The sequence below is a fragment of the Lactuca saligna genome, chromosome 4 (assembly GCF_052625555.1).
Source record: "Lactuca saligna cultivar CGN05327 chromosome 4, ASM5262555v1, whole genome shotgun sequence".
NCBI classification, from domain to species: Eukaryota; Viridiplantae; Streptophyta; class Magnoliopsida; order Asterales; family Asteraceae; genus Lactuca; species Lactuca saligna.
This window is the reverse complement of record NC_136420.1, coordinates 105391737-105407941: the sequence shown is the minus strand read 5'-3', so window position 1 is coordinate 105407941 and position 16205 is coordinate 105391737.

Here is a 16205-nt window from a genome sequence, read left to right as displayed (position 1 = left end):
TGGAGAAGTCAAATTTTGGATCTTTCGTGAAATTTGAACCTTATGTTTGTTGGTTCTAGTCTCTAAAAAAATGGAAGTCGGATGTTATAGCAATCATAAAATGCGAATGTAATTATATATTGTTTTAGTGCTTTCCTCTTTGTGTCTTAAGTTATTGTATTTGTAACATGTCTTTGGGGTTTTGTTGTCCAAAAAAAAATGGCGTGAAGGCCGGGCCACGGAGTTGTATCCATTTGTTTGCCTTTGTAAGTGTTTAATTTTTCGGATTCTAGCTCATGCAATTAGTTCCTAGTTGATGTTTTTCTAGTTAGATATCATTTTTGTTGGCAACTACCAAGGCGGAGTTCACTCATCGCATGCTCGACTCTTCGGTCTACATGGATCATATTTTGGTGGATGCACTTACTCTTTTAGATGATTGTAGTTTGCCAAATTTTGTACATAGCTCGTTTCTTGCCATTTTTGGCCCGAGTTATCTTTTTCTAGGTTTTATTTCTTGATGTGAGGTTGAAGTTGTGAGGAGTGAGGAACATTCTAATCGAGGGACACTTTCTTATGGCTAGTGGACTAGATCGGACCATGAAATAATGTCACATAAACCATACTAGTGAAGTATGCATGCTCGTTTTGCATCTTGATCAACATGTATCCCTTGCTAGAAAGGTACCAAAGGCTCGTTCCTTGAGGCGATTCTTATCCCTAAAAATGGATTATATGTCTTTATTCCAAGGACGTGTTATGAATTTCAACCTAAGATGTTCATTCTTTTTCTTTCTAGGATAGTTCATCCCAAGTTCATTTTAGTCTTGTCTTACTTGAGGACAAGTAAGGTTTATGCTTGGGGTGATTTGATAGTTTCACTTTTATTATTTCTTTTCGTAGTTTATTTTTAGTTAAAACCATCTTATTTTATTTAATCTTCGTGCTTATTTTCTCTTTTGTTATTTTTCTCCTTTACCGGGTGCTTTCCAGTGTTTTGAGCTTATTGCAGGATTTATCGAAGACATTTTGTTATTGGAGGCTTAGAAGGGTGTGGGATTTATGGAAGCTTGCGGGTTACGTGTGAATTTGAAGTGGTCCGAATGAGCTTGGTGCTTGCATAAACAAGAAATCAATTTGGACTTAATTTTTAAGCGAGAATAATGATGAGGCGACGCAGACTCGAGCTACGAAAGATTGATGGAGCCTTGGATCGATCATTAAAGGCTTTGGAATGGCACAAATGGGCTCTAAAGAGTTATACATGTGGGCTGAAGTGTGAATGAGAAGATTGGGCTAGATTGTATTTTAAATGTCCCAAGTCCCACATTCAGCGTGACCCACGCGGTCCGCTTGGACCCATATGCGGTCCGCATGAATTGTGATGAAATGAACCCGAGTTTTGACTTGTTGACCGTATTTGTGGAAGGTTGGTGGGTGGCTTTTGACACCTTTTTGAATCCGTAGACCATATCCTTTTTGTTAGAGATTGAAGGTATTTTGGCATATGATGACTTGAAGAACACACACCATTTTCTCTCAAGAAGGCTTTGGAAGATTTTAAGAATTTTTGGAAGATTAGTGTAATTTCTTTCCATCTTGCATCTAAGACAATGTTTGGTACCACTAGACTATATTGCATTTCTTTTACTTTGGCCATGCTTGACTAAACTTTCATTTGGTTGATTAGGGTTTAACCCATGGATGATTAGTTGCTTTGAAGACTTATTATTATCTTGTGTTTGAAGTTTATGGAATTTTTTTATAATTAAATATCTTGTTGTGTTTATTTATCTTTGATCATGAGCTTGGATGAATGAATGCTTGTTTTTGTTGACTAATTTCTTGGTTAAGTAATGGACTCTCAAATTAGTAAGCAACAAATAGTTTATATGTTTGTTTTCATTTCATTTAAACCATGGAAATGTTTCCTCTATAATGATAATGTAAGCATTTGATTATCTTTTGGACTTGGTAACTCTTATAACTTAAAGCTAATTGATTTTCACAAGATTTTAGGCCTCATTGATTTTGTGACTTTAATTAAGGAAATGTGTTAAGAGCTCATCTAACCATTTTAATATCTAACAAGAGTTGAGGTAATTTGTGTCTATGAGTTGCTATAGCAAAGTTGAACCAATTCACAAGTGTTATTCCATCTAGTCTAATGATAAGTCAACCATGTCATCCATGTGGAGTATCCCAAAATCAACCAATTTCGCTTTATTATATTTAAGCAAATCTTTTACTTGTTACTTGTCATATTTACATTCTAGCTAGTTTTAATTTTGTCAAACAATCAAAAAGAATTAACCCCCCCCCTTTTTACTTTTATTTTTTTTGCCAATATTTTACAAAGAGGTTTACATATAGATTTAAATTGAATCAATCTCCGTGGATACGATCCCTTTACCACTATACACTATTCTAGTGTGTGATACTTAGGGTATTTATTTTGTTGGCCTCGACAACCACCAAAGACCATATAGAATAATCAAGTGTTGTCCTCTTACTCTTGAAGATGATCCAGAAATACATGTCGGTTGTCTAATCTGGACCTACTAATACTGACTATCCAAAAAGAAGAGGACCACTATGTTCCGCTTTAAATCTCACATATTACCGAACTATGAGACTATTCAGATATTCAACTTACTTCGAACTAAAACATCCTTTATAAGTCTTAATTTATAATTAGACAAGAATATAACTAAAGAAGTTTACTTAGAATAAAGTTTCATGATCACACATTACTTTTATAATTTAATAGGTAAGTTCAACACCAAAATACAGATAGTAAAAAATAAATATATAATTAACATTCTAGCGATAAGTACTTTTATTATAATTAATTGGAAATAGATAATTGATTTGTTAATTTGTTATGTGATTAATAAATTAGCATGAGATCAATAGTTAAATAATTGATTTGTTAATTTGTATGTTAATAAATTAATAAGAAATCAATTAGATTTATTTTATTATTAATCGTAATTAATGAAGAATTAGTTTGGGATTAATTGGAATTAATTTGGGATTGATTGAAATTAATTAAATGTACAAGAGGTGAATTGTAATTGTTCAATAGTTCAACAAAAGAAGGAAATTCTAGAACCATCTAAGGGTGGACAGTTTTGGAGGCTCTTCTAAGGTTTATGGAAGCATCCTCGATGCAAATGAGAAAATGTTTTAAATTGAGATTAAATCTATTATTTAATAATTCAAATCTTGTTTTGTCTGTAAGTTACCTAAACTATAAATTGGACCCCAAGACCAACAATTTTCATTCATACCTAAATCATAATGCTTAGGAACGAAATTTCCTTATCCTCCCTATCTTTCCTCATCATTCTAGGGTTTGTAGGGTTTTGGTTACATATCGTTAGAGACACTAAACTTTTGGTGCTTGCTTTCCAAGGTTTTCAAAAAGGAATTCTATTTGGTTATTTACTATATTACTCAAAAGTTATACTAAACTTTTGGTTCTTGCTTTCCAAGGTTTTCAAAAAGGAATTTTATTTGGGTATTTACTATAATACTCAAAAGGTATGTAAACCATATGTTTATTTTGATCATTATAGAGTTCCTTTAGGGTTCCTGATGTTCATAGTTTATTGTTGTCAATAGAGAAAACAAAGATCTAAATAGGTAGCATGTGGACATAAGAGTTAAGTAATTTTTTGCCTCATGTATAGTTTTATAACCTATAAAACCTGTGAGTGGTATCAGAGCCATAGTTTTCTAGTTGATTGTGTATGATAGTGAATATATCAAAATTAGGGTTTATAGAAATTAAACCTTAAATGTTTGAATTTCCGCATAAGGCTAGGATTCTTGAAACCCTAGCCTCCACCCTTATTTTTGAAAAATCCTAAGGTTTCCTTAGTGTTTCCTAGTTTCCATAATTATTATTTTAATATCCTTTAAATTTGAATAATTAAAATTGGATGACCCTAAAACCCAAATTTCAAAATTTGGAAGGGTTTTGGACTAGGATTAAATTTGAATTATTTTATTAAATTTTTAATAGAAAATAATTATTTAATGCGTAAATGATTTAAATTAATTTAATTAAAAGTTAATTAAAAGTTAATTAAAAGATAAATATTAAATCGTATTTGGCTTAAATTTAATTAGATTAGAAGTTTAATTTAGATAATTAAAAGTTTAAACCTAATATTTTGAAAGCTTTTAAAATACACCTTATATATATATATATATATATATATATATATATATATATATATATATATATATATATCATTAAAAGTTAATTACTATATGTATAAGACAAAGTCAGCCAAATCGCTAGTAGACCGAATTCACGAAGTCATATTATAAATAGGGTATAAGGAAAAGGCCTATAAAATGACCATTGAATGTGTGTCCTTTTCACCCACCACTCTCCTGTATGGTGGAGGGTCGTTAGTCGAATGCGTTTGATAGGACATAACCTCATTAGAAGTATAATGATATAAAGTTCTAGAACCTTCTTACAAAATCCCACTCTAGTTACTTTAGGAAAATATGAAAATATGCTAATCCATACAAACGCACATCATTCTTTATGGGTCGTTAATGGAGCATACATTCTTTATGAGTCGTTAATGGAACGTATGTGGTTAACCGACACACTAATGTATGACTATAAGGTTGAATTGATGGAAAAACTTGAAAAATATCATTATTAATGGAGCGTGTGTGGTTAACCAGCATATCAATGTGAGATGATAAAATACAAATCACGGTTGTCAAGCGGGTCTGCATTGTTATTTACATCTCGTTTGTGATCTTTGACATCCCATTCACAAATGTGAGAGCATAATCTAAGATTAAACATGTCATTGATAAAATTCAATGAATCTCAAAAGATCTAGGAGTTTCATAAGATTGAAATTAATAAAAGCTTTATCTACCTAAAATATATTCGAATTTGATTACGACATCCCTTTTCAAAGTTAGAATCGAAAATATGGATCCTAGACTTAATTTAAATTTCGGGTTAATAATTAAGGGTTAAAATCAACTAACTTGAATTCTTTCTTTTCCCACTTTTTGATGTCTTATGAAGATAAAAATTGTTTTCCTCATTCTTAAGGAAATGTTTTTTCTCAATCTTTTGAAGATGTCCTTCCAATTTCAAGTCAAGGTGAATTTTTTTTCCCTTCCTTAGGAAATGGTGGAACTAGACATCATGCTTCTTTAACTCTTCCACATCCTCCCTCTATGACTCTCCACGTCACGATTCCCTCAAGTTGAAAGATATGAGACTAGTCAATCCATATTGGCATGTAGATGGAAACTCTGTGTGTGATTATGTTCTGAAAATGAAATCCTACATTGACAAGTTGGATAAAATGGGTGTTGTTTTCCCAGAAAGCCATTGATTTGTTTCTTATCTTGCTTCCAAAGTCATATAATCAATTTATTGAGAACTTTTATATGAGGAATATCGACATTTCCCTAATTGATCTGACCCAAATGTTGATGGTTGTTGAAGCAAAAATTATTAAGAACACATCTGAAGCAGAGATGCTTATAGGGTCTAATTTGAAGGTTTCCATGGACATAAAAAATGGTGAAAATGGTGGTCTAGAAAAGATTTATCTTCCCATTGGAAAAAGGGGCCGTCCAAGATCAAACTATTTTATCATATGGTAAAGAGAAAGCTGGTTCTGGGATCGTTCTATGTGTTGATCCTGAAGAGTCCATTTGTTTCTATTGCCAATTGAATTAAAAAGTTGACCAAGGCACCTGAAGGATCTTAGAGATGGTAAAGTCACTTCGTATGGCTCTACTTCAGATACATACATTATCTAACTCCATTATTTTAACAAGATCCCATTCATAGATTCGTAACATATGATGTGATGACCACATTTTGATGGTACTACAGGATCTAAGAGAAATAAGGAAACTTAAGGAGAGTAAGCTAAATCTGATCATGGGAAATGGACTTTTGACACATGCTTCGATGGTGAGATGTTTGATCTATTGCTAAGGAGTTAGGATAGTTTAATATATTGCTATTACTCTTTGGATATGTCTAGAAACATAGTTTTCATTTTATGCACTGTAAGGACAAGTTCCAGTTTTTCGTTTATTTTCAATAAAAGTGAAATTTTGGTTTATCTAGTTGCATTATTCTATATTTCCTTGCAATGAAATTTATGAAAGTGTTGGTCACATTTATAATAATAGCAATATTAATTGTATATTTGATTCTTAAGATATCGATTGTGATGTTGTCATAATTTACTAAGTGAAAATAAACCTCATCACCAAGTTTCAATCGTATAAAAATTTTGACTCATAAAATTTTAATCGCATGATGCATAAGAATATTGTTCATTGGAAAATTATGACTACTTCATGGTTTACATGTTTATGTGAGTCAAGTGAAAGAATAATGGATCAAGTACATGTTGATATGGACTATTTAGATCCACCACAAAGGATGATAACTCTATTCGTCATCATTTACTGATGTTTCAGTAAATATGGTTGTGTTTATAAGATCAAGAGATGGGTAATACTTCATTCCAAATCAAGTTGTAGAGACCTGCTCAAGTGACTATGAATCATATATGTTCAGTCCATGAAGGAAAGTCAGAATAGTGATGTTCAGTCCATGTGCTACCATAGATGGATAATACTTCATTCCAAATCACGTTGGAAATGGTTTCTCCAATCTGATAGGCCCTTGTGCTACCAGAGGGTAAGAAATTTAGAATAGTGATGTTCAGTACATGAAGGAAAGATAAATTTGCAGTTGGTTTTTTCCTAAACCTTTCCTTATGATAATAGGTTGGGAATGATAGATTCACATGGATGGCAACATATGCACCATAAAATCTTAGTGGAAAAGTTTTTTCTTTAATTCATGAGAATGATTGTAAGGAAATACTTTCATTGACATATTATAAGATCTGATAAAGATCAATATGGATATTGGTTGTGTTAATTTCATTCTCAAATTCACAATATGATTCCGACATCCCTTTTCATATTTTGAATTGTGACGAATGGCATGGAATTATTTGAACTTTCAAGAGATATATCTATCGGTATTGAAGGGTTTAAACAAAAGCATATGCTATCCAATTAAGTGTTGGATTAGGTGTCTAAGCCGATAACGATAATTGATATGTACTTGACTCGATAGTAGCATTGTCCTTTTGGGTTGCATTCACTAGGGCAATTTGATAGGATGGATATTTGAGAAAGAGGTTATTTTTGATTTATTAATATATTATAAGTATAATATATTAATTGAGAAATCATATTATTCAATTAGTATTGTTTAATAATCAAAGTGGAGCTAATATAGTGATCAAAAGAGACTAACTAAATTAACAGATACTGATTAAGTAAATCAATGATACTTATAGTTTAGGCTAATGATCCATGTTGATTATGTGGATTAAATCTTTGTGGAGTCCATGAAGATTTAGTACAAAGGGCTTATCATATGGATTATTGGATTAAAGGCCCAAGGAAATGGATTACGGTTTACAAGTTTAAACTCTAGGAATTCCACACTATAAGAGAAACCCCTTAGCTCCAAAATTAGCACCTAAGGATTCCAAGTACAACCCTAGCCGATTTTAGTGTGTTCATGACCTCTCTGTCATTATCATCCATTTGTTCATGGTGTCTTGTGATTCCATTAGAGGCATCACACTTGAGTTGCTAAGCTCTTGAAAGGGAAAATTCTACATGATACAACTAAGAGGTATTCTTCTACTTGAATTTGTGTTTCAAATATCAAATTGTATACTAGTTGTAAGCTTCATGCTTTGGATAATTTGTTGCATGTATAACTAGAGAAAACTTAGATCCAAAGAATTAGGGTTGTATGTGCACCATAGGAGTGTTATATTACATAAAACCCAACAGTGGTATCAGAGGCATGAGTTCTTTTCTGTTATATAGATGCATTGTTTAATTGTTCAAAGTTGAAAAAACTAAAAAAAATTGTTGTTTGACTGCTGGACTCGACGAGTCCCATGAGTGGACTCGACGAGTTGACTCACATGACCATGAACTCGATGAGTCCATAGCCCGGCTTGACGAGTTGGATCATTAAATGGCAGATTTTTCGAGTTTTTGGCCTGTTTTGGATTAGGATTATTACCATAAAATATTTTGGCTCATAAAATTCGATTTTACTGATATGGTAATGATTTTCCCCATTGAATAACATGATGATTGTCAAATTCTAAGATAATTACTTGATATTGTGAAAAACAAATTATTTGTAGAATTTGAAATTATCTAGCCATATTAATTGAATTAGTTCAAATTAGTAAAAGATAAAACTATATGATTATTTTATTAGTTTAAAATTTGAACTAAATGGATTTGAAGAGTTTCATAAATTGCCCTCAAGTTATGGAACTTGGAAAGTCTCTTTTATTAATAAAGAGAGTTATAAAACTTGCCATCAAGTTTTTGGAACTCAAAAGTTTTTTTTATGGAGTTACAAAACTTGCCATCAAGTTTGGAATTCAAAGAGTTTTTTGAATTAAGTTTTGGAATTTGAAAAGTTTAATTAAAAGGTTTTAATTTGAGACATTGAATTCTAAAACATCTAGTAATTTAAAAAGATTTCAAAAGGTGCAACTCTTGGGTTAATAACTTCAAATTATATTAAATAGTTTTTAGTTTTGAATTTTTATAACCTTTATGCTTTGATAGTTCAGTTACACCTTATGGAATTTATTAACTTAATTAAAGTATATAATTAAAAGAGAATTAATAAATCCATAATCATATTGTTTAAAGTTAATTAAATTAAGAGTATAATTTATTAATAGATCAAACCACTTAGTATTATGATATGGTTCTATAATCATTAAGTAACCTTATACTATATAAAATTAAAAGTTTAATATATTATATATGTATAAGTTAAAAGTTACTATTACCATTAATAGGCCTCATTCACGAAGCTGGTCTATAAGGGATGTTTAAGGAAATTGCCTATAAAATGGAGATTGAATGGGTATCCACTCTTACCCGCTGCAATATTGACTAGTGGAGGGTCGTTAGCCAAACGGGTAGGATAGGAAATTTAAATCCTCATTAAAAGTATAATGAAATATAAAGTAACTAAACCTTTTATAAATTCCCAATCTTAGTTACTTAGGAAAAATGTGAATTTGATGCTAATCCATGAAATTGCACTTGGCACCATGCCAAGTCGTTAGTTGAGCATGTGTGGTTAACTGGCACACTAACTTGGACTAGTAAGGGTGGAAAAGGGTAGCTCGATATTTATCATAGATCAATGGAACGTGTGTGGTTAACCGACACATTGATTAGGTGATTAATGACTTCGAGAGTACCAAGCGAATTGCATGGTTATTCACACCTTGTTTGTGATCCTCGGTATCCCAATCACAAACTTGAAGGGCATAATCGAGATTAAACATGTCATTGAAAAGTTCAATGAATCTCAAAAGATCTAGGAGTTTCATTTAAAACTTAATTCGTTTAAAATTTCATTTTCATGGTGGAATTGGTAAATCTTCATTTACCTACCTTCAAGTATTTTACAATTGGATTACGGCGTCCCTCTTCCAAATTGTAGAATATTGTGTTGGGTCCTAACCTTAATATTTCATTTGGGTGTTATATTAAGGACTTAAATCAAATAAACTTGAATTTCTCCCTTGTAGATGTCCAGTTCTGACAACTATGGTCTTCCCGAATCTTTTGGAAAAAGCTTTCCTCATGAAGATGATGTTCCCAGAAATCATACTTCATTTCCTCCACCTCCTCCAATAATTCTCCCTGACTGACATGTTCACCGACTTGAAAAGTTCAAGGTCACTCAAACCTTATTGGCAAGCAAACACGAAGATGGAAAGTATGTATGTACTTACGTCTTGGAGATATAGTTTCATATTGACAGGCTGGAAATGTTGGGTGTCGTTTTTCCAAGGAAGTTGGTTGTTGACTTGGTTCTTCTGTCACTCCCCAAGTCGTATGGTCAGTTTGTTAAAGACAGCTATATGATAGATCACGATGTGACCCTTATTGATCTTACATATTTGCTAACTGCTGCTGAATCAACAATGATTTGGCGCACTGGTAAAGCAAATTTGATTGGAAGATCTATTTCCCAAACTTCCATGGACATTGACAATGGCAACATTGGAAGTCCAGAAAACTCTTCTCTTCCCAATGGAATGGGATCGGCCATGGTCAAACCGTTTGATCAAATGGAAATGAGAAAGGCTAAGTGTGAGATTTTCCTGTGTGTCATTCCAAAATAATATGTTTGCTTCTATTTCCAAGAGAAGGGGCATTGGATGCGAAGCTGCCGTATTTAACTGATAGACCACAAGGATGGTAAAGTCAAAGTGTTTGACTCTGCTTCAGGTAAGTCCACTATCTAACTATATTAAGTTCCTATTTCTAGATTCTTAATACTTGATGTGATAAGATTACATTTTGATGTTTTGAAGGATCGAAGAAGAGAAAGGAAGCTTAAAGAAAGGGCAGGCTGGGTTTGATCGCGAAGAGATGGATTTCGATCACATGATTCGTTGATCAGAATTTTGAGCTGCTACTTAGGAGTTTTGATAGATTGCTTAGGAATATTTAGAAACATAGTTTTCATATGTACTTGCATTGTAAGGAAAGGTTTTCCACATTTTATAAACAAAGAAAAATTTTGATTTTATCTTGTTTTATATTTCCTTGCAAGGACATTTGTGAAAATTGATGTTTGTGTGTTTCTATTTTTAGCAATATGGATTTGATATTTTCGTTTGAGGTAGTGTCAAAAATTTACCAAATAAGGAAAGAATCTTATCACCCAAGTTTCGATTGGACAGAAATTTGGAATCATGCAACTAGTATTGTGTGATGAATGAGAATTTTCATCTTTGGGAAATTAAGGCTAATTCCTTGTTCACATACAGAGGTGAGTCAAATGAAGGAATAGGGGATCTAGTACACATTGTTGTGCACTAATCAGGTCCACTAGAAAGAACGATAAGACTATTCATCATGATTTACTAAAAGCTTAGTGAATATGATTATGCTTAAAAGAATAAGTATAATTCTGAATCATTGAAAAAGTTTCAATGTATAGCAGAACGAATAAGAAGAATCAATTAGGCAGATAGATAGAAGTTTCTCCAATCTGAAAGGAAAGGAAGGTACTTAATGATTATAGAACCATATAAAAATTGATCCTCTAAGAACACCTTAGTGCACTTGTATGGATAAGAAGAGGAATTGTGAATTGTTGAAATGGTTAAATCAAGAAGATAAATCATACTTTGTTCCAAAATCAAATCTTAGAGTCATACTCCAAGATTGTGTCTTGAGTGACATGTCCTAAGGAGGTTTGTAACACATCATGAAATGTGGAATAGAAAAGTGTTCTTGTTCTTGCACATTTGGAATTGGTAGTTGTGATGTTTTGGATAACACACAGACGAACTAAGACCAAATTAAATGAAGTGTTTTTCTTGATAAGATTCCGCACTAAATCTTGAATATTTGATTGTCAAGGAATGGTTTTTGACAAGAGAATCTTATATGTCAATAGGTCAGTAGGATTCTTAAAGATCTTGAAAAGTTCAAGAACTAATCAAGAGTAAACCTATCGTTTATCACTGGCACACAACTTGAGGTTTGTAACCTATTGTGTTGACATATTCTTGTTTCTATGCCATTCCAGTTATACTTAACTATGCATGTGAGTTCTATGAGTTCACATTTGTTTGCATAAGGTAAAGCGCCTTGATCAGTGAAAGTTCATTGACCAGTAAGGGTGATATGCTCAACAACTTAGAAGACATGGTAGGCCCTCGTGCTGCCAAGTGGCAAGAAATTAGAATTGAACAAGTTCAGTCCATATAAGTTTGAATCTGCCATAGACCTTATCTAATGATAATGGTTGGAAATGACAGTTTCACATGGATAGGAACATATACACCATAAAATCTAAGTGACATAAGGTTTCTCTCTAATTCAAGAAAATGACTGTGAGAAAACGCTTTCACTAAGTAGATTTTAATGAGATAGCAGTTGTGTTAATTGCGTTCTCAAATTTGGTTATGATTATGACATCCCTCTCCATAGTTCGAATTGTGAGAAATGGAAAAAGTCTGAAATAGTTTGAACATTCAGAACTTATTTATGTAAGTTCTAAAATAGTTTAGACACACATATGATATTTCTTATAAAAGGTGTATCGAAGCATCTCAATAAGTACTGATTTCTAGGAGTCCAACTAATTTCTATATACATGTCAAAGCTAGTGGGAGCATAAATGTTATGCTAGTAAAAATATAATTATCATGATAGTGGTAGCATAATTATTGTGGTGAGTGTTGCGAGTTAGCAATACTATTTATAGGAAACAAAGTTCTAATTTGCAAAATTGCAAAATTTTGAAAAGTTGTTTTGCTATAATAAGGGAGAGGATACTTATACTTTATTTCGAATCTAAAAGTTTAGACTGAAGTATTAATCAAACTTAGTCATGGATATAGATGAATACCATGTTGAAATATTTCAACATTGGAAATTCTATGTATGGAACTATTGTAGCAAAAGACTAGTCAAATATCATGTCTTTATGTAAGACATTATGGATCGTGTCTAATGTGCTTCAGATATAGGATCGATTGCAAATGCTATAATATTCATGTGTTCTAATTTTCCAAATTCCTAGGGCATTAAGAGTGAAAAAGGACTAGAACCGGATATGACTAAAGTTATTAAACAACTGTCAAGGACGATCTAAGGTTCGCTAATGGATGGACCATATTGACATTATTATGAATAGATAAGATTCTATTTATAATGAGTTGTCATATGACATATATGGAAATGTTTCCATAATGGAAGATGGATATTAAGAATATATTTATGCAAGAAGGATGTTCAAAGGAATGTACTTTGAATTTGAGACTCTGCTTCCTTAGAATTGTCTTGTTATCAATCTCCAAAGGAATGCTTGGTAATATCGTTGGCAAAGTATCTGTGACTTTTGTACCTTGACATTAGAAAAGGATCATTGCATGATAGTGGTAAGAATTAGGTGTTCTTATACTAAGGATTTGGAATTGTGAAATGAGCATTATTGAAATGTTTTCAACTGATCTATTTCACAAAGTAAGGACCATAGGTAAACATAGTGTGCATGCTTGGAGCATGGGATAACTATTGTTTTAATTCAAGTATTAAGTTGATTAATCGAAACATTATACAATGAATAATGTGTAATCAGTACGGTGATAAATAAAAGGTGTTTTATTTATATTTAAAAGTTTTGAGACCATATTGGATTTGATTATTCTTGTGTTTCACTTCGCATGTTTTGACTTCCCGAATAATAAGATTGTTCAAACCATCCGCATTCGATCATACTTTGGAAGTAGGTATTAAGGCAAGACTGTCATGAATCTGACTGTAGATTGTCTAAAGTGTTTAGGCATAGCACAAGTTGGCTGCAGTGCTCATGAGTAGTCCTGTAATAAGATTTGAGTATTGGATTAAACTCACGCTCATCTGAATCATTGCATGGATTTATCACGAGTGATTAATGAGAGGATAATATCTTATATTCTTGAAATGGAGACATATAGTTGCAGATTACAAGTCGGTTGCACATTGATGATATATAAACGCACTAGTAACTTGGTGTTATAAAATGTATTGTTGTGTGTGATTTGATGAGTAAATAGAGCAAGCATATGATTCGGAGTTTATCCGTTCCTTTTACTCTAAGAGGGATAAAAGCGATATCTGTGGGCCCCGCGATGATTTAGTTATGACAACCCTAAGCGCTTGGCCAAGCCTGGACTGATTTGATTGTTCAATTAGTAAGTCGTCATAAATCGAAAATCGGAAACAAGACATGGACATAGAGAATGATTATAATCCATGTCTCATGTCTATACGATATCTAGAATGGAGGAATATATGATCCCTTATGTAAATGACGTATTACTGATAAGATCAGAGTTCAACAACGGCTTTTGAGAGCTACGATTGCTAATCAGATTTTGGAGTCGTACTTGCAATAATAGTTATTAGATTTACCAAATGTGAGACTGTTGGATTAGGTGTTTAAGCCCATAACTATAATTGGTATGCACTTGACCTGATAGTAGCATGGTCCTTTTGGGTTGCATTCACCATGGCAATTTGATAGGATGGATATTTAAGAAAGAGGTTATTTGTGATTTATTAATATATTATAAGTATAATATATTAATTGAGAAATCATATTATTTAACTAGTATTGATCAAAAATTAATTTGGAATTAATTTAGTGATCAAAAGAAACTAATTAAGTAACAGACTTATTAAGTAAATCAATGATACTTATAGTTTGGGATAATAATCCATGTTGATTATGTGGACTAAATCTTTGTGGAGTCCATGAAGATTTAGTACAAAGGGCTTATCATATGGATTATTGGATTAAAGGCCCAAGGAAGTGGATTAGGGTTTACAAGTTTAAACTCTAGGAATTCCACACTATACAAGAAACCACTTAGCTCCAAAATTGGCACCCAAGGATTCCATGTAGAATCGTAGCCGATTTTGGTGTGTTCATGACCTCTCTCTCGTTATCATCCATTTATGTATGTGTCATGTGATTCCTTTAGAGGCATCACACTTGAGGTACTAAGCTCTTGAATGGCCAAATTCTACATGCTACAACTAAGAGGTATTCTTCTACTTGATTGTGTGTTTCAAATATCAAATTGTATGCTAGTTATAGGCTTCATGATTTGGATAATTTTGTTGCATGTATAACTAGAGAAGACTTATATCCAAAGCATTAGGGTTGTATGTGCACCATAGGAGTGTAATATTACATAACACCCAACATTATGGTGTATACTCTTAAGAAGTCTAATTAGAGTCTTATTGAAGCATCACGTTATCTGTACTTCTATAAGAATGTCAAGAGTATTGATTTCTAGAAGTTCAATTGATTTATGGGTACATGTGGTGTAACATCCCCAAAAATTAAGGCCAAAATTTTCATTTTAACTATAATAAAACCATCAATCCAGACATGTTTTATAAAACCATAATAGAATCAAAGTGCAACCGAAACATCCAAATACATCATAGTTAAATAAAATGGGGAACAATGTGGAGTGTGCAATGCGATCACTTCGAGCTCTTCCCCTTGGATCCAAAAGTACCTGAAACATAAATAGAAAACCGTAAGCATGAAGTTTAGTGAGTTCCCCAAAACACCACATACCATACATATCAAACATTTAACGGGCCCCGCCCGTTATCGGTACCCACTCGACATCGAGCCCTGCTCAGAATAGGTCTGTTAGTAATATGAGATGGGCCCCGCCACATCACATTCATCAGGCCCCGCCTGATATCGAACCCCACCTGGTATAAATACAAACATATAAACACATGCAATAATCACAAAGATAAATAGCATAGAATATAGTCATCAGGCCCCGCCCGATATGCATATCAGATATCATACACGCAAGAGTCACGTAGACAACTAGCATCCTAATCATAATAAATAGTGGGGAAACATTGGTGCCTTCGACCCACCAAAAATAGTGAGGAAACTCACCTCAAGCTATTGAATCTATCAAATAAAATCTTGGACTGCTATTTCGGAAAAATCCCCGCGCTAACACCATCAAATAATATCCAACTAATAATTGGTCTACAACCCATAATTGGAATCCTTGTCCGAATGTCCAACCATCAGGGTAAAAGTCCATTTTACTCTTTCCTCACTTGGCCCAAAATCCAAGGACCAATCTAATAGCACCAAAAACTCAATATGGTCCAACTTCCTAATTAGGCCCAAAACCCATCATGGGCCTAATTTCCAGAAGTCCCAATGCCTAGAAATGGCCCAAAAATCAGAAGGCTAATGGCCTAAAACTCTTCAAGCTAAAAAAATGGCCCAAACCATGAAAGTCAACTGAGGTCAAGGCTAATGAGTATGCCCAACGTACTCAGGATTACGCCCCACGTTCTACCCTGGTGGCCAGTACGCGTAACTTACGAACTGGGTACGCCCCGCGTATGGCGCAACTGACCACCTTCACCATTAAGTGATTAAAAATTAGGCCATCACGTCCAAGTCTCAGATATGGTCCCTAATGATGTACTAAAACATAAAGTTTGCAACTTTACTGCCATGCTTGACTTAATCGGACCCAAAACTCAAAGAGAACCATAATAAGGAT